Source organism: Macaca nemestrina, chromosome 8 (assembly GCF_043159975.1).
Source record: "Macaca nemestrina isolate mMacNem1 chromosome 8, mMacNem.hap1, whole genome shotgun sequence".
In the NCBI taxonomy this organism is placed as follows: domain Eukaryota; kingdom Metazoa; phylum Chordata; class Mammalia; order Primates; family Cercopithecidae; genus Macaca; species Macaca nemestrina.
In genome coordinates this window covers 151,289,088-151,315,396 of record NC_092132.1, presented here as the reverse complement: position 1 = coordinate 151,315,396, position 26,309 = coordinate 151,289,088, and the positions used below count along the sequence as shown (strand labels likewise).

The 26,309-nt window shown below is 40.8% G+C and overlaps 1 long non-coding RNA gene across 1 annotated transcript; it reads left to right on the top strand.

Annotated features, from left to right (window-relative positions):
* Nucleotides 1-351: 351 nt before the first annotated feature.
* On the top strand, nt 352-4,575 carry LOC105491876 (uncharacterized). The gene is made up of 3 exons (XR_011606587.1): nt 352-443; nt 3,446-3,531; nt 4,380-4,575. It is a non-coding gene; the product is annotated as an uncharacterized lncRNA (long non-coding RNA).
* The last annotated feature ends 21,734 nt before the right edge of the window (nt 4,576-26,309 follow it).

The window sequence follows — 26,309 nt, the reverse complement described above, 5'->3', positions numbered from 1 at the left end:
TTCAAAAAATCTTAAGGAAAAATAAATTTTTCTTATAACAGCAATTCTTTGTCAAAAATATAGCAGCTTTATAACGTTTTGAGGTTGAATATATTAGGTACCTGGGCTATTGATGAATTTTGAAGGAGCTGCTGCTTTATTTTAATCTGGAGCAAAATGAAACAAGCCAAAATAAAGATTTTCGTATTCTTAAGGTTTAATTATCTTAAGCAGGACTGGAAATTCAGGTCACAGAGGAGACTTATGTGATCCAAACAGTCCCAGAAACAGGATCACAGCTACATCTAGACTTCTGCTGGGAAAGTTCACAGATGTCGTAGTTTTCTATTCAGCAGACATCATGAACACCATCCTGTGTGCTGGACGTTCTGCGAACCACTGGGGATGGAACTGTGATTTAGAGCACAGGGAGCCTGCCTGCACAATTGCCTTACAACCTGGCGGTAGGTATCGGCAAGAACACGGGGAATTCAAATTGCAGAAATAATGGGATTTTATATAAAAATGGTATCATCTGACTAAGCACAGAGACTCACATAAAAGAGGCTCAGAATATGCTCCCTTGAAAAACGGGTGGCCTCATATCTGAATCCTGAATGATGATGGGAGCCCCACCAGATCAGGAGAGCGAAAGACATTTTCAGTCAGAACTAGAATCCACGCAAATGCCAGAAGGCAAGAAAACTCATCCCTGCAGCATAGGGTGGTTTAGAGATAGCATAATTTTGCAGTAGATAATTGTATGTGTAAATAAAACCTATAGTAGGTTGACGATAAGAATAACCAGTATGTTAAAAAAAAAATAGGTGGCAATGGGAGTGTGGCGAATACTGTTATTAGGGAAAAATAGAGAAAAATTAGGAAAAAAGAGTGTATAATGTATAATAGAACATCACTAGGAATCTAATCCCCTCTTTTCGGTGCACCCACAATTACAGAAAAAGAAACCATCCTAATTTTACATATTTCATTAATGGAATGTTAAAATGTAAAATGAATTAACAAGGACTTTGCAAAAGTTTTAACTGATAGATATTCTAAAGGGTTCATGAATTAGAGAATAAGGATTTGTTTTCCAATCACATTTTTAAAGTGAGCAGATTTCAGAATAATGCCATCATGAATTTGGAGTTCTGCAATGATTAATTATGCAGAGTTTTGACAAATCATTATAATTGAGTTAAACTTCTTTATTGAGAACACATATAATTGAATTTTAAGAGTTCATGTTTCCTTAATAAAATGTATCTGGACATTCTCCTTCATTATTCTGTGTGATTCTATTAACCTCCAGTGTGATCCTTTGGAAGATGAACAAAATTACGATTGGCATTCTCTATCTGTATTCAAACAGGCTGTGACCCAGTTCCTTGAGTCTTGCTTACCAAAGGGGAATTTAAATGCTTAGTTGAGTGAGAATGAAACTCAAAATTGTATTTAATCTTTCGAATGACATTTTTGGATCTTTGTGGGAAGGGATATGAAGGTTGTTGATTTATTGAAAACCTAGTTGATCGTTAAAGCATGTCAATAAATGTGTCAATATTGACACAATCAATTAAATGTGTCTTTTGTTGACGAGCATGATTTGATATGTAAACCATTGGATAGTTCTCATTAAATCCAGCAACAAATCTAAAGGGGCATTGGGGGATTGGTTCAAGGACTCTCACGTATACCCAAATTTGTGGACACTCGAGTAACTCAGTCGGCCCTGCGGAGCCTGCGTATATGAGAAGTTTGCCCTCCAATACGACATTTTTGATCCAAGCATTTGGTTGAAAAAATCTGTGTATAGATTACAAATATTTAACTAATATGCCAGATTTTTTTAAAAAAATGATTTATTTCATGTATGCCATGCTGCTCTGTCTTGATGATCAATATTTCTCAAACACCTATATGCCACTATTTAAAAATTAATAAGTGGCTAAATAATCTACATTAACATAAATATTATAGATATTATTAGGGCAGAAAACATTCACTTTGTCTTTCATTGATTTCTGCTCTTATCCTTATTTTCTTCATTATACAAATGCTTTTATGGTTTGTTTTGTTGCCATTTTTTAGGTTCATTAAATAGAAGGTAAGATATTTTACTTTCAGTATTCTTTTTTCTAAATATATTTATTTATAGTTATAAATTCCCCACTGAGCATTAATTTACTTTCATTCACATATATTGATATTTTGAAATTTCTTTACGATTCATTTAAAATACTTTTTATGTTTTCATTTGAATTTTTAATCAGGGTTTATTTAAAAGTATATTTCTTTATTTCTAATCTGTGAGGAGTTTTTGCTTATCTTTGTTACTGATTTCTAGCTTACTCTACTCTAGTCAAAACCCATGGCCTAAATGATTTCAATTTTTAAAAATTTGTTAAGAAATGCTTTATAAACCAGCACGTGGAAAATACTGGTACGTGTTCTAAGACTATTTAAAAATAATTTTAATTCCATTATTAGATACAGTAATGTATCATATACATGTTTGTATATGCATATAGGTATCATATCATATAAGGAAGCTTGTTTGCTAATGGTGTTGTTCAAGTCTCCTCTATCTTAATATATTTTGTATCTACTTTTCTATAGATTTTGAGGGGCTCACGTTAACGTTTCCATCTGTAATTATTGATCTTCCCATGTCTCCTTTTGATGCTGTCAATATTTTATATATCTTTGAACCTATATCACTGGATGCATACAGATTTAAAATATAATATTTTTATTTTGGATAAAGAACTTTATTGTTCTTGAAATACCTCTCTTGTTGTAGTTCACCATTTACAGAGAACTTCAGGCCAAACTTAAAATATGTAAGGAGGCAGCTTTAGGCTAAACTTGACTTAACAAAAGTATGTTAAAAGCAATAAATTATAAAAATCTGGTGCAACTATATTAACAACAGGAGAATATACAGCTATAGACAAAGAAATTAAGTACTTCATTATTTTTCTGTAAAATTATTTTGGCTATTTTATGATTTTGAATATCCTTATAAATTTTAAAATCAGCGTGTTAAATACCTTTGAGGGAGAAAAAGCTGCTTAAATTGGGACTGAGAATAAGTTAACTATGAATCAATTTGAATACAATGAATGTATTAGCAATATTACATATTCCCCAATCCATGAAAATGGAATATCTTTTCACTTATTTAGGTTTTAAATTTATTTTACCAGAAATATTTCAAAGTTTTCAGGGTAGAGAACTTGCAGTTATTTGTTGGACTTAAATTTACATCTTTACTTCTTATTCTCCTGTGATGCAGAGATACAGTTAGTATCTCTATATTGCCCTTGAGTCCTATGCCATTTTTATCTGTACTTACTCAAGCAATGATTTGTTTGTAGAGTATTTTGATTTTCCATGTATACAATTATGGAATTTTCTTTGTAAGCTTTATAATTTTAATTGCCCTATTTCACTATCAAAGGAATACAAGACAATATTGCACAGAAACAGTGAAATTAGACATCCTTGTTCCAGACACCAGTGGCAAAGTGGCCAATATTTCCAAAAGTAAGTATGATATCTGCTATAGAAATTCCTCATATGTGCCTCTCACTATTTAAGTTTTCTTTTGTTGTAACTTTGCTGGATGTTTTTCACCAGGTATTGGTGTTAAATATTGTATCATATCCTATTCTGCATCTTATGAGGTTATCATATGTGTATCTCTTCATTGTGTTAATCTGATGAATTAAGGGATTAAGTTTTTAATATTGAATCAACCTTGTATTACTAAAATTCATCTGAATTTGTTGTGATGTAGTATCCTTTTTCTATACCCTGGATTCTGTTTGCTGGTATTTAGTTAAGAGTTTTTATGTGTAGGTTTATGAGACTGTTGGCCTGGGCTCTTCCTTTCTGGTAATGTCCTTGACGTTTTAGATGAAGATTATACTGGTCTCTAAAAATGGGTTGAGAAAAGTTTCCTTTATGCATACCCCACACCCACACACATACACGTACACACACAGACACACATATATCTTTCAGAAAGTATATATAAAATATAAAGTTATATAAATACAAAAATGATTATATATCATATATAATTCCACCTTTTTATTGATCTATGTAGTTTTTTCTGAAAAAGTATTGAATTTTGTTCTAGCAGAGAGTTACATTCACCAGGGAACACCTCAATCCATTCAGACCTGGTGTTAGTCTTTAGGCTTTGTTAAGACAAGTTAATTTCCATTTCGTCCTGATTGGCTGGGTGTGGTACCCATTGAAACGATTTGCTCCTGCTGGAGTCTCACCTGAATTCTCAGAATGTTCAACACTTGTTTCCCTTCTCATTGGGCACCAACTGCCTTGTCTCTTCAACACACTGTGATTTATAAAATTTCTTCTTCATCCAGGAGCTACTGTCTGCCGGGTCTCCCAGAGCCTGAACTCAAGAGTCATCCAAAGACCGAGGGAGAATCCCACGCAGACGGGTGACCGCCCCTTTTCCAGCACTCTTTCCCCCAGATCCTACCTGCGTGAGACCCTCTGTCACCTTCCCCAGTGGGACGGCTGCCCTCCGCCCTTTCCCCCAGATCCTACCTGCGTGAGACCCTCTGTCACCTTCCCCAGTGGGACGGCTGCCCTCCGCCCTTTCCCCCAGATCCTACCTGCGTGAGACCCTCTGTCACCTTCCCCAGTGGGACGGCTGCCCTCCGCCCTTTCCCCCAGATCCTACCTGCGTGAGACCTTCTGTCACCTTCCCCAGTGGGACGGCTGCCCTCCGCCCTTTCCCCCAGATCCTACCTGCATGAGACCCTCAGTCACCTTCCCCAGTGGGACGGCTGCCCTCCGCTCCTTCCCCCAGATCCTACCTGCGTGAGACCCTCAGTCACCTGCCCCAGTGGGACGGCTGCCCTCCGCTCTTTGAGCGTCACGGCTTAGAAGGTGCCACCAGGGTAGTCCATGTGAGCTTACCGAGTGATTTTCTTCTCTTAAAGTTTTTTATTTTATTTTATTTTTATTTTATTTATTTATTTTTATTTATTTTTATTTTTTGCGGGGGAGACGGAGTCTCGCTCTGTCGCCCAGGCTGGAGTGCAGTGGCGGGATCTCAGCTCCCTGCAAGCTCCGCCCCCCGGGTTCCCGCCATTCTCCTGCCTCAGCCTCCCGAGTAGCTGGCACTACAGGCGCCGCCACCACGCCCGGCTAGTTGTTTTGTACTTTTTAGTAGAGACGGGGTTTCACCGTGTTAGCCAGGATGGTCTCGATCTCCTGACCTCGTGATCCGCCCGCCTCGGCCTCCCAAAGTGCTGGGATTACAGGCGTGAGCCACTGCGCCCGGCCAAAGTTTTCAAGTTTGCATGAATTGTCCATTGCTTGCAAACAGTCACTGTATAGTGGTGTCCAGGTTTTGTAGGTCCTTGGGCGAGATGCTGAGTCTGATACAGGCTGCTTTACTGTAGCCAGAGACAGAAGTCTTGTGTGGTCCTCCCTGTATTTCAAGTTCTCTATAAACTCATTGCTTAATAAGAGGTGCAGTTTGGGAGGCGGAGGCGGGTCACCAGCCGGACCAATATGATGAAACCCCGTCTCTACTAAAAATACAAAATTTAGCCGGGAGTGGAGGCGGGTGCCTGTAATCCCAGCTACTAGGGAGGCTGAGACAGGAGAATTGCTTGAACTCGGGAGGCAGAGGTTGCAGTGAGCCGAGATTGCACTGCGGCCTGGGCAACAAGAGTAAAACTCCATCTCAAAAATAAATAGATAAATAAAAAAGAAGTGAAAACCTAAGTCCAGTGATAACCTGGCTTCAGTCCAGATGTCGTTCATCTCTGTGCTGTTGTACTCCAACGTCTCTCTGCAGTTTCAGGCAATCCTTCCATGACACACACACACACACACACACACAAATTTTATTTCTTGGCTTTTTTTCTTCTTCCACACTTAAAATATTATTTCCGCAGGGATTTACAAAAATATGATTTATAAATATCAAAAAAACTTACAAAAAAAAACTTAACAACTATTTTTTTCATTTGGAAGTTCAGGTTTTTTTTTTTTTTTTTTTTACTTTTTATATTAGGTTTTGGGGGACATGTGCAGGTTTGCTGTATAAGTAAACTCATGTCATAGGGATTGGTTATACAGATTATTTTGTCAGTGAGGTACTAAACCTACTATCCAATAGTTATTTCTTTCTGCTCCTCTTCTTCCTCCCACTCTCCACCCTCAAGTAGACCCTAGTATCTATCATTTCCTTCTTTGTGTTCATTAAGTTCTTATTTAATTCCCACTTACAAGTGAGAACATGTGGTGGTTTTCTTTTCCTGTGTGAGTTTGCTAAGGACAGTGGCCTCCAGCTCCATCCATTTTCCTGCAAAAGACATGATCTCATTCTTTTTTTTTTTTTTTTTTTTTTTGAGACGGAGTTTTGTTCTTGTTGCCCAGGCTGGAGTGCAATGGTGCGATCTTGGCTCACAGCAACCTCCGCCTCCCGGGTTCAAGCCATTTTCCTGCCTCAGCCTCTGGAGCAGCTGGGATTACAGGCATGCACCACCACGCCTGGCTAATTTTTTATTTTTTTAATTTTTTTTTATTTTTAGTAGAGACGGGGTTTCTTCATGTTGGTCAGGCTGGTCTTGAACTCCAGGCCTCAGGTGATCTGCCCGCCTCGGCCTCCCAAAGTGCTGGGATTACAGGCATGAGCCACTGCACCTGGCCCATTCTTTTTTATGTCTGCCTGGTATTCCATGATGTACATGTACCACGTTTTCTTTATACAATCTTTCATTGAAGGGCATTTGAGTTGATTCTAAGTCTTTGCTATTGTGAACAGTGCTGCAGTGAACATTCACGTGCATGTGGCTTTATGGTCAAATGATTTATAGTCCTCTGGGTTTATACCAAGTAATGAGATTGCTGGGTCAAATGGTAGTTCTGTTTTTAGCTCTTTGAGGAATCACCACACTGCTTTCCACAATGGTTGAACTAATTTACACTCCAACCAACAGTAAGTGTTGTCTTTTCTCTGCAGCCTCATCACTATTTGTTATTTTTTGACTTTTTAGTAGTAGCCATTCTGACTGGTGTGAGATGGTATTTCATTGCAGTTTTGATTTGCATTTCTCTAATGATCAGTAATATTCAACTTCTTAACAGTAATAGCTCTTGGTCGAAAGCTCCCAATCACCTGGTAGAGAGTATGCCAATTCCATTTATTTTTCTGATGAAGTTCACCAAATGTATCTGTGTCTTCAGATTCAGCTGTAAATATTTCCTAGGTTGTATAAAGCCGCATGTCATAAAAGAAACATTGATTTGCAAACATACTGAAATAAAAGAGATTCATTTTACTTCCAAGTTAAAAATTTGCATTTTCCAATTCATAAGGATTCTGTCCAGCATAGTAATGAGGCCCTTAGTCATTTAATAAAATATACTCCTTTGCCAAATATTTTTTGCTGCATTAGGGGGTTTTAAAATTATTTTGCACACCAGTATGTGATAGGTTACTTGAAGGCAAAGACCAATTCTTATTCATGCTGATTTCACAGCATTTTATACTTCATGTTCATCTAACAGCATAGAGTTGATACAAGTACTATATATGAGATATATATACATACATATTCATATATCAGAAATATACATATACAAAATCTTAAATATAAGTAATTTAGAAATATAAGAAATATATATGTTGATTTATACAATGTACATTGGTATCTACAAAAAAGACACCTTAATTTAGAAGTGAATGTAGATAATTTAAAAATACTATAATATTTTAATGAATGGAGAAGCTGAAAAGTAAAGGCAATCTACTCAAAAGTTTTGAAAAATAAAAAATTATACTTACAAATTATTTTATACTAATTTAAAACAAATGTCCTGAAACCGTAATATTTGCTATTCACAAGAAAAAAAAATAAAGTTATAAAGAATTATTTTCTTTTATATGTCCCTCTATTAGTCCATTTTCATGCTGCTGACAAAGACATACCCAAGACGGGACAATTTACAACAAAGAAAAGTTTATTGGACTTACAATTCCACATGGCTGGGGAGGCCTCACAATCATGGTGGAAGGTGAAAGGCACCTCTCACATGGCAGCAGACAAGAGAAGAGAGCTGTGCAGGGAAACTCCCCCTTATGGAACTATCAGATCTCATGAGACTTATTCACTATCAGGAGAACAACATGGGAAAGCCCTGCCCCCATGATTCAATTGTCTCTCACCGGGTGCCTCCCACAACATGTGGGAATTCAGGATGAGATTCAGGTGGGGACACAGCGAAACCATATCCGGCTCTTAAAAACAAATTCGTGAATTGCCATGGGAAACCCATCTGCAGGTTTTCTAACAAGCTTCAGATAGTGTGTCAGGAGAAAGGGACAAAAATAAAACATTGACGTGACAAAAGGGGAGATTCCCGCCATCCCCCTGAACAAACTGCATTTCTTCTTTCCTTCCGTCCCAACTGCAAAATGCAAATCAGGTTTACCAGTAAATGAATGTGCCGGTGTACAAATCATGATGACAAACAGCAACACTGTATTTGTGAAGAAAAGCAGGCTCTGGGATTTCAGGAACCATATGGTTTAAGCATCACAAACGGACAAATAAAGACTTTTAGAAGAAATGGGTTATGAATTATTATCTATTTCTGAAGTTGATAATTTTGCAATTCAAATGGATTCCCATTTTGAGACATGAGTCAATATTCCTTCACGACATTTTTCGGCAACTTACCAGGTTTCTTCTAATAACATTAGATGACTGAACAGTCAGAAAAGATCAAATACTAATATTTGATAATTTGAAATAGATATTATAGGTTACTGTTAAATAATATTAAAAAGCATATAAAATACTAGGTTCACTCGGATATCACCAGGTAATTCTTCAAGAATACAAAACACAAAAATAAAGCTCTGGTATGTCATTCTTTCAACAATCTGAAATGGCCCCCAATTTATTTAAAACCACTGATGCTTCTCAAATTTTCATTTTTATTCTCCAAAACACAGTCTCCAATTCCCTTTTCTTTCCAATTCCCTTTTCCCTAGACACCAAGCTACAATATAATCAAGCTATCTGTAGCGTACCTTGCTTAATTTGTTCATCTTATTCCCTTCATTGAGATAACTCATTTTTCTCTGATACTTCTGTTTTCACTTTGTTGAAGTCTTCTTATTACTTTAGGTCATTTGATAAAACAAATAACTTCAAGGTATCTTCTCAGATTAGCCTCTAACGTTTGGAACTTTCTTCCCTTGAATGTTCTCCACAGCAGTTAGTTACTGTTTTTCGTAAAACACGTACAATTTGCTTTCTGCTATTTATTTATCCAATTATAGAGCCAACTCCCTGAGGTCAATAGTAAGGACAATTTTTAATCTCTATCCACCTATCATCGGCCTCTTGATGGATGAACCAATCAATCAATATGTTGTATTATTTTGAAAGTGGACTTGAGGTTTCTGGCGCAGAGACAGAGAGACAGCTGTTTTCAACTTAACAGCAATCACTGCACTGGTTTTCCTGGCCCCAGTCTTTCCCTGACTTGGGGTGAAGTGACGGGAGTAGGATGTTGCCCTGCATGTATCAGGGCCCATACAATGTGCGAGGAATAGCTGTGCTATGTCCCCTGCAGAGAAAGGGGGAAAGCCTTCGCTACCTAGTGGAAGGAAATTCCTTGGGAAGGGGCTCACCTCTTAAAATGTAAATAAATGTGGAGGTGGTGGGTGGAAACGAAATGGTACCTTTGGAATGTTCCCAGAGCTCTAAATCACATCTTCCTGGAAATGCAAACCCATGCCTTCCTGGAGGTAAACCTCATTAGTATTTTACAAGGCTTGTCAGTTAACCAGGTCCCAGTAAAATTTGTTCAGAAAGTCCTAACCATGCAGAAGCATATTTTTTGTTTAAAAAATCGCCTTCTGGGCCCGGCGCGATGGCTCACGCCTGTAATACCAGCCCTTTGGGAGGCCGAGGCAGACGCATAACAAGGTCAGGAGATGGAGGCCATCCTGGCTAACACGGTGAAACCCCGTCTCTACTAAAAATACAAAAATTAGCCGGGCCTGGTGGCGGCGCCTGTGGTCCCAGCTACTGAGGAGGCTGAGGCAGGAGAATGGCGGGAACCCAGGAGGCAGAGCTTGCAGTGACCGGAGATTGTAGCAGGACGAGCCACAGACAAAACAACTCAGACACCAAGTTAAAGAAGGAAGGGGCTGGCCATTCTGGCTAACACGGTGAAACCCCGTCTCTACTAAAAATACAAAAAACTAGCCTGACCTGATGGCGGCGCCTGTGGTCCCAGCTACTCGGGAGGCTGAGGCAGGAGAATGGCGGGAATCTGGGAGGCGGAGCTTGCAGTGAGCTGAGATCGTGCCACTCACTCCAGCCTGGGCGACAGAGTGAGACTCCATCTCAAAATAAATAAATAATAAATAAAAAATTATCCGGGCGCGGTGGCGGGCACCTGTAATCCCACCTACTCAGGAGGCTGAGGCAGGAGAATGGCGGGAACCCGGGAGGCGGAGCTTGCAGTGAGCCAAGATGGCGCCGCTCACTCCAGCCTGGGAGACAGAGCGAGACTCCATCTCAAAAAAAAAAAAGAAGGAAGGGGTTTATTCCCCAGGCCGCATCGGCCAGACTTCTGTCTCAAGAGCTGAGCTCCCCGAGTGAGCAATTCCTGTCCCTTTTAAGGGCTCACAACTCTTAAGGGGGTGCGTATGAGAGGGCTGTGATGGATTGAGCAAGCAGGGGGTAGGTGACTGGGGGCTGCATGCTCTGGTAATTAGATCGGAACAAAACGATAGGGATTTTCACAGTGCATCTCTATACAATGTCTGTAATCTATAGATAACAGAACCAATTAGGTCAGGGGTCGATCTTTAACTACCAGGCCCAGGGCGCGGAGCCGGGCTGTCTGCCTGTGGATTTCATTTCTGCCTTTTAGTTTTTACTACTTCTTTCTTTAGAGGCGGAAATTGGGCATAAGACGATATGAGGGGTGGTCTCCTCCCTTAAGATGGCACCACTGCATTGCAGCCTGGGCGACAGAGCAAGACTCCACCTCAAAAAATAATAATAATAATAATAATAAATTGTCTTCTGACAGTGTTACAATTACTTTGTTTCCTACAATTTCCAGTGTTTTGCTTTGAACACTTCGAGCACCTGATGGTGTAACCTGAGTATGGCAGGATAGGACTAGAGTAGAACAGAATAGAATAGAGTAGGAGCAGACTAGAATAGAATTACACTGAATGGAATGGAATCAGATGATACAAATTAAGCTAATTCCAACAGAATATTTTCTTTTTCAAAAAAAAATTCTAGTTATCCTCTAGAGGTCTACAAGACAATCAGAATCCAGAAATTTCAGTGTTTGATTTCAAAAATGGAAAAAAATGCAACTTAAAACTTGACAAATATAATAGCTAGCTTCGAAATATTCTGTATCAAACAAGATTCTCTGGCTTGAGTTGCAAGGTTCAGATCAGTTCACACCATTCCTGGTCAAGCTTCCCATGCTCTACCTGTCATATATGTAGCCCATTTAATGAAGATGAGACTTCAAAACTACAGTTCAGTCTTAGGGACTATAATCATAGTGTACATTGTAAAACTTCTTTGAACTTATTTGAGAAGAATTCAAAAAAAAAAAAAAAAACTGAACAGAGGGAATTTTAGAAAAATCTGCCAAGATAGATATTCAGATCTTCTGCCATGCATTTTAAGGAGGTTAGTCTATGAATTTTCAGATGAAAGACTTAGAAATATAAACAGAAATAAAAGAGCGAGAGAGAAAAGAAAAAGGAAAAACTTTGAGTTAATCCAATTTAGAGATGAAAAAGGTACCCCAGAGTTGAAAGGCCAGTTTCTGTCAAATGGGCTTTGGACGTCATTCTTTAACTTGTTTTAGTAAAAGAACACTTGTGTTTTCCCTCAGAGAAAACAACTTTTGATGGCAGCTAGATGTTTCACAGTTTGTTTGCATACTTCTGACTTCAAAGTCAGCAAGAGGGAAAACAAATCTATTTTCTAAATATTGTGTGATATGCTGAATACGTTGGTTTCTTCTCTTTTAGGGCTGAAGTTAAATGCATTTCCCGTGTGAACTGTGTGAAGGCATTTGTTGAAGCTCAGGTGTGAACAGGAAAGTCAACTGGCCATGAGAACACACTGACTTTGAGTAGCCCTTCATCTTTGATGGGCAGAGTGGCTGAACTGGAGGAGGTGAGACCTAAATGCAGTTTCCTGAAATCAATGCCATCACTTTTAGTGCAGGCAGAATAGCTGTGGTCTTCTCTGAGGCTGAGCCCTAGAGCATTCCTCATGAATGTGCTTCAGGGAAAAGCTATGCAAAACTATCTTTGCCCCTTTCTTGAGAGAACCATATCAGAAACCCCCCTGGAAAACTAACATGCCTGCATAACAAGAAGAAAAAATCAATATATTTTGAACCAATGTTGCAGGAGCTTGAGGAGCAAGAGTATGCTACAGATTTTGCCAAAACAAAAACAAACAAAAAAAAAGTTTACATAGAACAACATATCATTTTTTAAAAATCAAGTCAATAAAAAAACTTCTAAATATCGGAGAAGGTTAATTAAATAACTTTTAGTGTGGTGTCAAACAGACCCCCAATACTAACATCGTGTTATGTTAATTGATGTAGGACTTTCTTCCCCAATTTTAATTCAAGCATTCTAGAGATGTGAGCTATGAGAGATTATAGGCTGTAAGCAACAATCTCATTGTTCTGCAAATGCTGTAGGCCAGAGGGGTTGAATATCTTGTTCAAGCTCATGTAGCTATGTTGTGTTTAAATGTATGAGGTAGGTACTTACATCTTATAGCTCATGTAGGTGTCTGTAACCCACTGCTTTGAATGGTAGGAAAGAAGAACAACCTAATTATTTTTTCTCCTCAAAAGTCAGGCTCTGCTTGGTGACATATACTGACTGGTGCATAGTAGATATTTGAGTGAATTCAGTGGCCTACACAAAGTGGAATAATGTTCCATGTAAAAGAAAGTCGCTTTGACGGTGCTTGTTTTCAGTTTACTTACAATGCTGAACTTCATTACCTTTACCTCCTGTTCAATAACTGACATTAATAGACATATTCTAGAACTAGATAGCCCAATTTTTCACTGTACTCAGTTTTCAAAAGCAATTTAGCAAAGTATACAAAAAACAAGAGCCGCTCTCAGGAGCAGACTGGTTCCTCTCTCATCAGAACCAAAGAAAGGCCTTCCTTGGTTTTTCAGAAATCATAAATTCCCTTAGCGGGAATCATAAACTACTTTAATTTTCTGCTTCAGGAAACAATAGCCTCTGGCTTTGTTTTGTTTTCATTTTGTTTTACATTTAAGAAAGGAGAACTGGGCTCCATCACAGTCATGTTTCTGCCTTTCTGAGACACAATGACGCCCTTGTGAGGAGAACGGAAAAATGGAAATTGTGGTTTTTATTGTTGATGTCCTCGTTTTCTTTTGGAACTCTAAATGCCCTTCAGCAACATCTTCTCCCATCTCACTTTATAAAAGTTGAACATCAATCCTAGAATTACCACAGCTGGGGACTTGGTCAATGACTGTCATACGTGTTATGGTGAGAATCAGCCTTTTGACCACTGCTTGGTGTTTTAGTTCACACACACACACACACACACACACTCTCTCTCTCTCTCTCTCTCACACACACACACACTAACAGTTAGAATCACAAAATGTCAGAGCTTGTTTCTAAAAATAAAGATTATAAAGATCACATTCTATTATGAGTGAATTAACCAGAGAACTAAACCGATTTGCCACTGAGCACAGCCCACAGTAGACCCTGAATTCAGGTCTCCTGTCCGGCGACCCTGAACCGTCGTGGGATAAGCAAACTGCTTCTTACTTCCTCGTGGGTTCTTATTCCAGGATCCTCCATTCTGGGAAGTACAGTGCAGACTGAGTTTAGTGAAATTGGGTTAAACCTAACCCTAGAAACCTCAACACAGTTTTTTCTTATTGTTTCTGTGAGAAATGGCTTTCTCTGTCTCATCTTTCAAATAACACAAAAGCTTTTGGAAAACCACTCATAATTTAGAGATTTAGCATCTCTAAATTAGAGATTCTTTGTGCTGAAAAATGATGAAAGTTGATTATAGTGTCCATAGTGTCTGACATGAAGAGGTTATTTTAGTTTTTAAGTCATGTTTGCCAAAAATCTGTGATCATCTCATGAATTAGTTACCAAATATTGATTCATAATGTATGCTGATAAATAATATGCTTCTATGGTATTTAATACCTATGAAACTTTGTTATAAGCAAAGCATTGAATTAGAGGAATTAAAAGCACAGAAATAAATAAAAAAAATTCCTCTCCTCAAAACAATTTAAAACCTAATGAGAGGGAGGTAGAAATATACATGAAAAATGTGCAGCCACCACCCAAGACGAGAGTGAAGGAGACAGAATCTACAGAGAATGGAGAGTGTAGAAGCAGCCACAAACCAGGACAAGAGTGAAGGAGGCAGAATCCACAGAGAATGGAGAGTGTAGAAGCTGCCAGCTCCAGACTATGCAATAAAAACCTGGTCTTGGAAAGTCATTATTAGGAATATCAGTGAGGTCCCAGGTGCAGATACTAGATTCCACTGTAATAAGAAGGGGATATAATTTCAGGCTGTAAACATGAGGCTTATAAAATTCTTGCGAAAAGAAAATGGAAAGGCCTGAGCTTCCTGGAATGACTCTCAGAACAGCATTGCAGAGTTGGGCCCTCCCAGGAGCGGCAATCTGTTGAAAATAAACACTTGCACAAAACACCAACGTGAAACGCAACCATTCTGTGATGGCTCAAGGTTCAAATTAGACTGCACCATTGTAATGAACGGAATTGTGCCTCTCCCCCAGTTCATATGCTGAAGCCCTAAGCCCAAGTACCTTAGAAAGCGACTGTATTCAGAGAGAAGGTCTTCAGAGAGATAATCAAGGTTAAATGAATCTGTGGGTGTTCTTCCCTGGTGCAGAGACGCTAACACACTGGCACACAGAGGAGCCTGTGCCTTCAGATTTATTCTACTCCGCTGCCTCCTGAAGTATGTTGGGATCATGGTAATGGCCAAAGCACCCAATAAGTGAAGGAGAATGGCCAGTCTAAATAAGAAAAAGAATACCAGGACTCAGTTCAAAGCACACAGTCTTTGTTTTGTTAATGAAATATAGCAGGTTTTAATATGTTTTATATCTCCTACTTGGCGGGAGGTCCCATTTTCCAGGGTCCTGTCAATAATTGTGGTGGCTGTGACAGTAATAGTAGTTAGCACCTCGTCATTCTCTGAAGAGGGTGATATCATGCAGAGAAAGTATTATTATTGCCAAATTCCTGGGTGAATTTCTGAAAGCCCCTTTCCTGTCCTTCGCTGGAAGTCGTAGTTCTGGAACACAGTGGCTGCAGAAATTCTACTTTGAACTCTGGCTGCCTCCCACCTAAATTCTCTAATGATACTAGAAGCATTCTCTGTTCATTTAATAGTCTGTGTTTATTTAGCTACATTTCTGGCCTCCTCTACAAGGCAGGGGGCTTCTTGAAGGCAGGGTCTGTTTTTTACACTTCCTGAGATCCTATTAGCATCTACCAATTGCTTGGCATCTCATAGGTAGTCGGTGAGCGTTCTGTGAGGAACAGCGCACTCCACTGTGTGTATTTCATGTGGATACAGGCAAGTAAGGTTGTGAGGAAGTCATTTATCGTCTTTTTGTAACCATCTTAAAGATTCTATTAATGTGCAATAAAAGCTTCAACATAATCAGAAATGAGAGTTGTTGGTTTACCGGAAAGTTGATGAAAGCTGTGAATTATATAAAATCGATAATATGCCTATTTTTGAAAGATATTTCACCTTAAAATATGCAAGCTTTCATCTGCCAGTGCATATCCACAGTATTTTATTTAGGAAGGGGTTGAGCACATGAGGTTTCATGCCAACTATCAAGCATAATCCATATATACAGAATATCTTCTATGTTTAAAACCTTGAGGAAAATTGGAACTAGAACCCAGACATTGTCATTGCAAGGACAATATATTTTTCTACTTTTTTGTATGCCCGTTTTAGAAAAAACACAAAGCTAATGACTCGGCTGGGGAGAAGAAACGTACATAGGAGCATCTGACATCAGCCCATCAGCCGCGTGTTCTCCGTGTGGGCTGTGCATCCATCAGCGTGTTTTGCAGTGACATGTGGATATAAGCTCACGCCTTGAGTCACAAGAGTATTAATAATTGTATGTTAGCTAACTAGAGTTTGCATTCTCTGTCAAGCTTATTCCAACACCATTTTCATGAAATTATTTTCAGTCCTGTACAAAATCATAGCAGAGTGGAAACTCTCATTCCAAACCCAAGCAAACAAAAACTAACAAAAACACCACCAGCCTTTTTGCTGACCACTATAGTCTCCCACTCCACCGTCATCCGTGTATGTAAACCATCATCTTGAACATGGTTTTCCGAATTAACGCAAGGTGTCATTCCACCCTGCATTCTATGCAGTGCTCAGCATTTTGAAGGACATACTGCTTAACCCTACCTAGTTTTCCCAGTAACCAAGTATTCTAGGTCTAAAGGGAATACATACAAAAATGAATCTCTATGAAAGGATAGAGCATTAGAATTAATAAATGAATATGGAAAAATAGCAAAGACGTTTTACAAAGAAAAAAATGAGAGAAATGTATGTCTCCAGGTTGATACAGAAAGTGGATGATTGGTTTCTGAGGCTTGGACTGGAACAAGTTCTGCAAACAGGCAGTGCATGGGACCTTGACACAGGGAACTGTCTCGACACTGGATCGTGGTGGTTGCACAACTCTAAATTTACTCCAAAATCAGTGAATTTTATGCTGAAAACTGGTGAATAGTAAGGTATGAAAAGTACACATCAATAAAATCATTTAAACGTGTAAAGAGTTATTGTTAAGCTATTGGGAGGAGAGGTTAGTTATGTTGATCCCTGGAACCAAAGTATTCACTGGCTCTTGACAGAAAGTGAACCACAGGACGAGTGTCCAGGCTCTCCGACACATTCAGGGCTCCGGCCAGGGGCTGCCTCGCTGCCTTGCTGCCTGGTCCTGACGGCATCACCCCAGAGAGAGAGGAAGGCAGTGTGCATTCATCCTTAGGATTGTGTGGACTGATTGGGGGTCAGAAAAGGGATTGTCTTTGAAATGCGTGCACGTCTCCCAGATCTCCTCCATAATGCTCCGAGTGAGAAGAGGGCAGGAAGAAGGAAGAGAGATGGCTCCATGAGCAGCTTTAGTGGCCAGCAACCTTCTCAGCGCAGGTGACAGTGACACAGGGGACAGAAAGAGTCAGTGTGTGTCTTACTTAGGCCACGGAAAGTTTTCTGTGAGAAGACACGTCGTCTGTTTATTTAATGTTTGTTTTCAACACCCCAAAACCTGAAGGCTAAGTGATCTTCCTACGTCCTTTTACTCTGTGACTTTGCCTCCCTCACTGATGTTTCCACTTAATAAGACGGGATATTTTACACATTAGCAGAGAGGAACACATGGATGTACTTCTAGCAATTAGGTGAGAAAAAATACAAAATACCAGGAGAGAGCACCAGGTGTCTCTGTGGGATTCAATTTTTTTTTTTTTTTTTTTTTTTTTTGAGATGGAGTCTGGCTCTGTCACCCAGGCTGGAGTGCAGAGGCGCGATCTCAGTTCACTGTAAGCTCCGCCTCCCGGGTTCCAGCGATTCTTCTGCTTCAGCCTCCTGAGTAGCTGGGATTACAGATCCATGTCACTACACCTGGCTACTTTTTGTATTTTTAGTAGAGACGGGGTTTCACCATGTTGGCCAGGCTTGTCTCGAACTCCTGACCTTGTGATCTGTCCGCCTCGGCCTCCCAAAGCGCTGGAATTGCAGGCGTGAGCCACTGCGCCCGGCCTAGGATTCAAGTATTGTCCTCTCTTTTTTTCTAACAGCTTCTGGACCATCCCCTTCCCCTTCCCCAGGTTGCTTGGGTCAGAGGGACCTCTAGCTTCTCTGCTGGACCTCCTCGTTTGACTTTTCCCAGTTGCCTCTTTGGTTCTGGCTCCTAGAGGAAGCTGTTCACAATCATGCAATCTTCTGACAGAATGGGGCACGTGGCTCACCTCTGAAAGTCCTTAAATGGCTCTCCCCCAACTCCACACTCCCTTTCAACTGCACCCTTCTACACTCTGGGTTCTTTCTGCTCCTGAATCTCATTGGAAGAGGTGTGTGTGGTTTAGCGTGGACATGCTCTTTTTGTGCATTCATCAACCAGGAAAAAATGAAGGTGAGATGCAGCAATGATGAAATACAGTGAGAAAACTTGATGTGTTTTAATATTTCAAATACGTTAATATATTTAGATTTTTGTGGCATTCATTCATTCACGTATACATTCATTCAAAAGACATTTGTAGACCAAGCACGGTGGCTCATGCCTGTAATCCCAGCACTTTGGAAGGCTGAGGCAGGCAGATCACTTGAGGTCAGGAGTTCAAAACCAGCCTGGCCAACATGGTGAAACCCCATCTCTACTAAAAACACAGAAAAATTAGCTGGGCACGGTGGTGGGTGCCTGTAATCCCAGCTACTTGGGAGGTTGAGGCAGAAGAATTGCTTGAACCTAGGAGGCAGAGGTTGCAGTGAGCCGAGATGGCACCACTGCACTCCAGCCTGAGCGACAGAGCCAGACTCCATCTCAGAAAAAAAAAAAAAAAAGACATTTATGCAATGTCTGCTGATGCCAGGCTCGATTCCTGGGAACAAGATTCAATGAATATGCAAGCAAGGTCTTTGTTCGTAAGGATCTTGCCAAAAAAGATGGAGAGGATATATGTGAAAATATTCTTAATCTAAATACTAGGTTGGTGCAAAAACCACAATTATTTTTGCACCAACCCAGTAGTTTGTCATAAGTGCAAAGAAAGAATGACAGTAATGGGTGGATGCAGGAGGGATGAGGAGGTGGGACAGGAAGGCTGTCTACAGGCGAGGAATAGCCCAGCAGAGGAAGGCTCCGTGCGCAGTGGGCCAGGGAGACAGCGTATTCACTCCCCCAGGGCTGGCTCCGTGACGGGGTCACAGGCACTGGCTGCGTTCTCTTCCTGGAAAGGTTTCTGTAGACTCTTGCTTCTTCATGCTTCTGCTGCTTCCACAAAATTTAATTTTTCTGCCAAAGATGTTCTCAAAGATGAGTAATCATCTATTTTACTTTGGAGATTAATGTGAAGATCTTAAATATTTCACAGACAAATGCAATATGAATACTAACTGCCTAATTTGGATATGTTAGTTTTTAATTTTTAAAAAGTTATTGCCACCCTATTTCACAGAATTTAAAGATAATTTAATTATGCCAGGAACTTGAGGCTTTGAAAGACAAACATGTAAATTGAATAAATGCCTCTAAGTGCAAGTAGCATATTGCAAAAGTGACTTGGAAATGGCTCTGTTAGATTAAGCAGCTTTGTGTTCACTTATCCTATTTTGTTAAAGTCAAAACACTCTGCAGCATTTATTCAGCATTTTTTCTTTTGTGATCAACTCCTTACTATATGTGTATTAAAAAAAAAAAACCTCCAATTGTCTCAATTTTATTCCAATTAGTATTTTCATTTTTTTTGGTCTAACCTCAACTTGGTTCCACACCAAATCTGAATACAAAGTACTAAAATAAAACATTAAACACACTTACCAATTTAAAGAATATTCTGTGTAGTATGTCTCTTTGACAAGTCACTATTCTTTAAAGGAATTTAACTTACACGATCAACTTCCACACTCCTAAAATCATTTAATTTAATTTTAGCCAATTCATAAGCACATTAAAACTAGTTCATGAGGCTGTATGAGTAACCAGTCTTAGCATTTTCTAGATTTACTGAATTTTTATTGATTTACTGAATTTACTGGAAAAAAAAAAAAAACAGCTCTTTTCCTTGTTGTTGAATATGTCATTTGGTTTAATTTTAATTATAACAATGTATCTTGGAGACATAGCCATTTGAATAAAAACAGAGTTAGTCATAGATATTTGAGGCTGTTTTTTTTTCTTTTTCCAGTGCGTTCTAGAGGAAATTCAAATGCTGTCTTAAAGGAAATAAAAGAAATGGCCTCTAAATTAAATTCTGTAGACATCACATTGATTTGCACCTGACATTTTGGAAAATTATGTCTTAACATGATAACATTTGGTAAGACTTCTCATTACCACGTCTTCTCTTAAAATATTCTTATTTAATAAATGTTAATTCGAATCTCAATTTACTATTTAAGGAATCAGAAACCCCATGAGGCTAATTTTTTACTGCGCATTTGAAGCCCAAAGGACTCACAGATTCACAAACAACACTAATCCATCCAGTCATGGATGTCTTTCATGGGCCAGCCACGGTGCCAAGTGCTACAGAGGAAGCCTCAGAGATGGTCCCTGAGGGACAGCAGCCCAAGGGCCTAGAGGCTGGTGAATTCAGTGTTATTAAATCCAGAGCCTGATACCAGGTCATGCTGCATTTGGTGAAATGCGGCTGATCCCCTCCTTAAAGGGGCAAATGAATGGACCAAGGACAAAGGGAAGGAAAGAGCTCCCACAGCTGAGAAGAACAAAATCAACACAATCATGTACAGCAGCCTCCACTGTTCTTCCCCATAGTAATTCCAGAACATTCCAAACATTACAAGAAGTGTAGAGAGGCAGGAATGACGGCAGGGGGGTGGGGGTGGGGGTGGGGAATAAGATGAGAAGGAGGGAATGAGGTATAGGGAGAAGCTTGTAGGTCCTCGGGCAACTGTGCAATCAGTGTCCCTAAAGCAGTAGGTAAAGAGAACTAGGAAAAAATATTTAAAGTAATAATGATTTAAATTTTATCAAATACGATAAACAACATCTGTAACAGATCCAAGAAGCTCAGCAAATGCCAACCAGAATAGATAAAGAAAAAACAAACAAACAAAAAACCACCTACTTACATGAGGGTTAACTTACAAAATCAAACATAAAGAGGCAAGCCTAAAGAAAAAAAAAGTCAGGAGGAAAAAGACACATTTCCTAAATGGAGTGACAGTGAGGTTGATGACCAAAGTTTCATCCAAAACAATGCAAGTAACAAGGGAAGGAAATAATCACCTTTTAAGTTCTGAAAGTACAGAAAATCAGCCTGGAATCTGGATCCCATGAAAGTAACGTCTAAAATGAAGGAAAAATCAAGACATTTTTAGGTCAATGAAATCACAAGACACTTGTCGCAAATAGACCTGAAATACAGTAAATGTTAAAAATTGTCTAGGCTAAGGAAAGCAATGCCAGTGGAAAACATTGATATACAGGAAGAATTAAAAAGTGAAGGAAAAGGAAACTTATAAGTAATCTAAAAATGACTACTAATTCTACTTTTTTTTTTTTAAAAAAAGATAATTGTTTAAAATAAAAATAAGAAAACTATTGTGGAGTTTACAAAAATCTGTAGTAGTAAAATATGTAACAACAAGGGCAGAAGGACAGGATGGGTGCCTTGTGAAAATCCCCTAAAATTATACACAGAGTAGGACAATATCAGTTCAAGGTAGATTGGGAAGTTAAAGATGCTTATTTTAATTCCTAGAGCAACCCCTAAAAAAATAAGTAGAATAAGATTTACATGAATAAACAATAGAAGAGAGAATGGGAATAATAAAAAGTTAATTACAGAAAAGAAGAAAGTAAAGGGGTATCAAAGAAACAAGGACTGGGGTACAACTTAAAAACAAAGAACAAGATGGCAGCCTCCAACCCAAACACAGGCATAAAGTCCTCAAATCTGAATGGTCAATGCCCCTCAAGTAAAATGTCAGAATGGACAAAAACAAACGAAAATTGATGCTGTGTGCTCGAAGTGCACTTTAAATGGAAAGGTAAGGATGGGATGAAAGCGAGAGAATACATAGAATGACATGAACATGTCTAAGAAAACTATTGTGGCTATATCAGAAATATAGGCCAGGTGCGGTGGCTCACATCTGTAATCCCACACTTTGGGAGGCCGAGGCCAGTGGATCACTTGAAGTCAGCAGTTCTGGCCAACATGGTGAAACTCCGTCTCTACTAAAAATACAAAAATTAGCCAGGCGTGGTGGCTAGTCAGCTACTCAGGAGGGAAGCTGAGGCAGGAGAATCGCTTGAACCCAGGAGACGGAGGTTGCAGTGAGCTGAGATTGTGCCTCTGCACTCCAGCCCGGGCGACAGAGTGAGACTCTGGGAAAAAAAGAAAAGAAAAGAAAGAGAGAGCGACAGAAAAGAAACGAAAAGAAAAGAAAAACAGAAATTAAAAACAGGGAATATTCCCAGACATGAAGAGTGACAAAGAGTGACACTTTGTAAACATAAAGGTGTCCCGTGGCTGGGAAGGAATGACAGCTCTAAAGTGCACTACTGCAGCCACAGAGTTTCAGGGTATATCTAAGAGAAATGGACAGAATCCAAAAGAGAAACAGACAAATCTGCATTTATAGTTAGGGAGTTTATCGCTTTTCTCGGTAATTAATAGGACAAATTGAAAAGAAAAAAAAATAACAAATCTCTTGCTTCTTAAATGAAGAACTAAATACCTGCACAATACAAAGGGCGCCAACGCTGTTTCCAAAACCAGGCAGAGCGTGTTGGACCCCTGGGTGCTCTTGGTCTTCCGCTTGACACGCGGGGGCCCCGACCACTCGCCCAGCGCTAGCCTCATACTCTCTGCTCTTGTTCCTCAAGACAGGGTCTCACAGGAGGTTGGCTCAGTTTAAGGGAGACGACAGCCTTAGTCATGATCTAGAATGGACAATCTGCAGTGCATTAGGCCCTAAGTCAGAGCCCTCATCCCTCAGGCTCTGGTCTCCACGATGAAACCTCAGTGTCTCTTTCAAACAGCTGGCCTTAGAGAAGCACATCCAGGGCCGGGCGCGGTGGCTCACGCCTGTAATCCCAGCACTTTGGGAGGCCGAGGCGGGCGGATCACAAGGTCAGGAGATCGAGACCACGGTGAAACCCCGTCTCTACTAAAAATACAAAAAATTAGCCGGGCGCGGTGGCGGGCGCCTGTAGTCCCAGCTACTCGGGAGGCTGAGGCAGGAGAATGGCGGGAACCCGGGAGGCGGAGCTTGCAGTGAGCCGAGATCGCGCCACTGCACTCCAGCCTGGGCAACAGCGTGAGACTCCGTCTCAAAAAAAAAAAAAAGAAGCACATCCAGGTCCACTCTGACAGGTCCCCTCATTGTGAATCTGAAGGAGAAGGGGTCCCCTCACATTTCTCATGCAGAATCACCCTTGTCCCTGGAATGTGGACTTAGCAAAGGATGTCAGGAAAGGGGCGTCCATCACGCCACAGAAGGGTCAGGGCCACTTTCTTCTTCCAGGGTGAGGGATGCTAATCCTCCTTTTGCCCTTGCATGAGATCATTCATGGGAATCATCCCGTAATTAAAGAAAAGTTTGCTCTGATCTAGAATTGCTGTCTCTAAAAATAGATTTCAGAGGGGAGCTTACACTTTTAAATTTTCTACCTCATCAGGCATCTCATTAGTCCAAGAGAAAGAACGGTGCATGCTTCTTTGACAGTGTGTTTTCTTGTCACCTTCTCCTGGTTTCCTTTTATCACAGGGGAAAAGGCAGGAGCCAGTGGAGGAGGAATAAGAAAAGGAAGCAAACGAAGGACTGGCTGTGGAATCTACTGACAGCTGCGGAAACTACCCACACACGTCAGAGAAGACAGGCAGACGGCAGGAGAGAAACTAGAGAAGGTTCCACATGGGATGCGTCGTGGCCGCCGCATCTTGGGATGATGTTTTCTCCTGCTTTCTCTACTTCCGTGTGATTCCAATCTGGGGCATCAACCTGTGGATGATGACGTGCCAACTCTGCCGTGCCACCTGCTTCCACTCCCTCATCTTCCTGCGTCAGACCCACCTCAGAGACAGGGAATGGCTGCGTCTTCCTACACTTCCTTATGCTGGAATTCTAAGACTTACGGTAAGAAGGTCTCTTTCCTAAACACAGAAGACACAGCTCAGACTATCCTTAAAGATACCCCTACCACATTCAAAGATGCTAGACAGGCCGAAGAGAATCATCACGTAGATGAAATGGCAATGGGGATGGGGCAGGAAGACATGGGGGTCAACCCGACCACAGTCACAGGCCCTGCTCTGCCCTTGGGAAAAATCCCATTGGTATGCTAGGAATTCTGACCAGCACATTGCTGTTCCCGGAACCAAGCCTGGTTCTGGGTGTGTGTTCTCGCAGCACGACAATGAGAAGCAGACAAACTGGAAAAGAAGGGAATGTATTCCTGTAACCAGACACAGGGAGAAGGTTAGAGAAAATCCCACCAGACCAATTCAAAGTGTTACAATAAGTGTTACAATATTCTTAGTGCTTACATAGGTTGGGGTTATTTGACTATGTGCCGTATAGCATTTGCCTAAGTGTATAGGTAACTAATTTTGTTTCAATTGGGTCAGAGGCCAAAAAAAAAAAAAAAAGTTTTCTAAGTCCAATTAAGCCGTGAGGACCCCAGTACCTTCAAGGCCTGTCTCCTAAATTCTAATTAATGAGGGCTCTGGTACCAAAGTGATTATTTCTATCTTATCTCATTTATAGCTTGGTCTGGAGAGCTGCCTTAGACTCTCCAATGAATCTATTCAAACAGCTGCTCTGTTACCTTGACTTATCTCAGATTTCCTCAGCCCGAGATGGGTCATAGCACTAGGAATGTAAGGCTGTCTCTATTAGTTTGACTTGCTCCAGGTTAGGGAGAAGCCCATGCAAGGCTCCTACTGACCACATGTTTCATTTCTAGCTTTGATGTCTTGGCACCAATTTCCCTACGTTTAATTATTTGCTTAATGTTAAGGCAGCGCTGTGGAAATTTGTTGGTATAACCGGAGTGCTATGCACGCCTATCTGTGTGACTGTCAGGCAGGCCTGTGTGACTGTCAGAAGGCCTGTCTGTGTGACTGTCAGAAGGCCTGTCTGTGTGACTGTCGTGCAGGCCTGTCTGTGTGATTGTTGTGCAGGCCTGTCTGTGTGACTGTCATGCAGACCTGTCTGTGTGACTGTCAGGAGGCCTGTATGTGTGACTGTCGTGCAGGCCTGTCTGTGTGACTGTCAGACAGGTCTGTCTGTGTGACTGTCGTGTAGGCCTGTCTGTGTGATTATTGTGCATGCCTGTCTGTGTGACTGTCAGGCAGGCCTGGCTGTGTGACTGTCAGGCAGGCCTGGCTGTGTGACTGTCAGGAGGCCTGTCTGTGTGAGTGTCAGGCAGGCCTGTCTGTGTGACTGTCATGCAGGCCTGTCTGTGTGACTGTCAGGAGGCCTGTCTGTGTGACTGTCAGGCAGGCCTGTCTCTGAGACTGTCAGGAGGCCTGTCTGTGTGACTTTCAGGCAGGCCTGTCTGTGTGACTGTCAGGAGGCCTGTCTCTGTGACTGTCAGGAGGCCTGTCTGTGTGACTGTCAGGCAGGCCTGTGTGATGTTGTGCAGGCCTGTCTGTGTGATTGTCAGGAGGCCTGTCTGTGTGACTGTCAGGCAGGCCCGTCTGTGTGACTGTCGTGCAGGCCCGTCTGTGTGACTGTCGTGCAGGCCTGTCTGTGTGACTGTCAGGCAGGCCCGTCTGTGTGACTGTCGTGCAGGTCTGTCTGTGTGACTGTCAGGAGGCCTGTCTGTGTGACTGTCAGGGAGAATTGACAATCCCAGAAGGCAGATGTGATCATCATTGCAAGGCCAAGAAGTTGTGGTCAGATGCAGCCCACAGGTCATCTGGGGATGAAACCGCTGTAGGGCCCCAGGCCTTTACACCAAAGACCTCAGCCTGCTGGGCAGCAGGGTACCTAATTGTTCTTTTCGGGAGGACTATTCATTGTCCCTTAGCAACATTCTTAAATATCACTCATTTCGTGAGGGGAAGACTCTAACCACCTTTGTGGTAATCTACCATCTGGTTAGACTTCAACACGAATGCATTATGTGCTACGTGACCAACCATTCAGGTGCTTAATCCCTATTAAGATACTTCATATGCTAATTGGCAAATTTTAGATGGAGGATCCCAATGAGAATGCTTCAAATGGTAATTTAAATCTCTAGGGCGTTAGCTTTCACACACAGATCACACTGCTTACAGTGAGAATTTTAAAGTCAATCACTAAACGTTGCATCTTCTAGAAAGAGAAGGAAATTCAAGGACAGAGAGAAATTCAGGGACAGAAGGAAATTCAGGGACAATCACCTCCTTATAAGCAGAGCTCTACTCAGCTCTTCCGAACATCTACAGCACA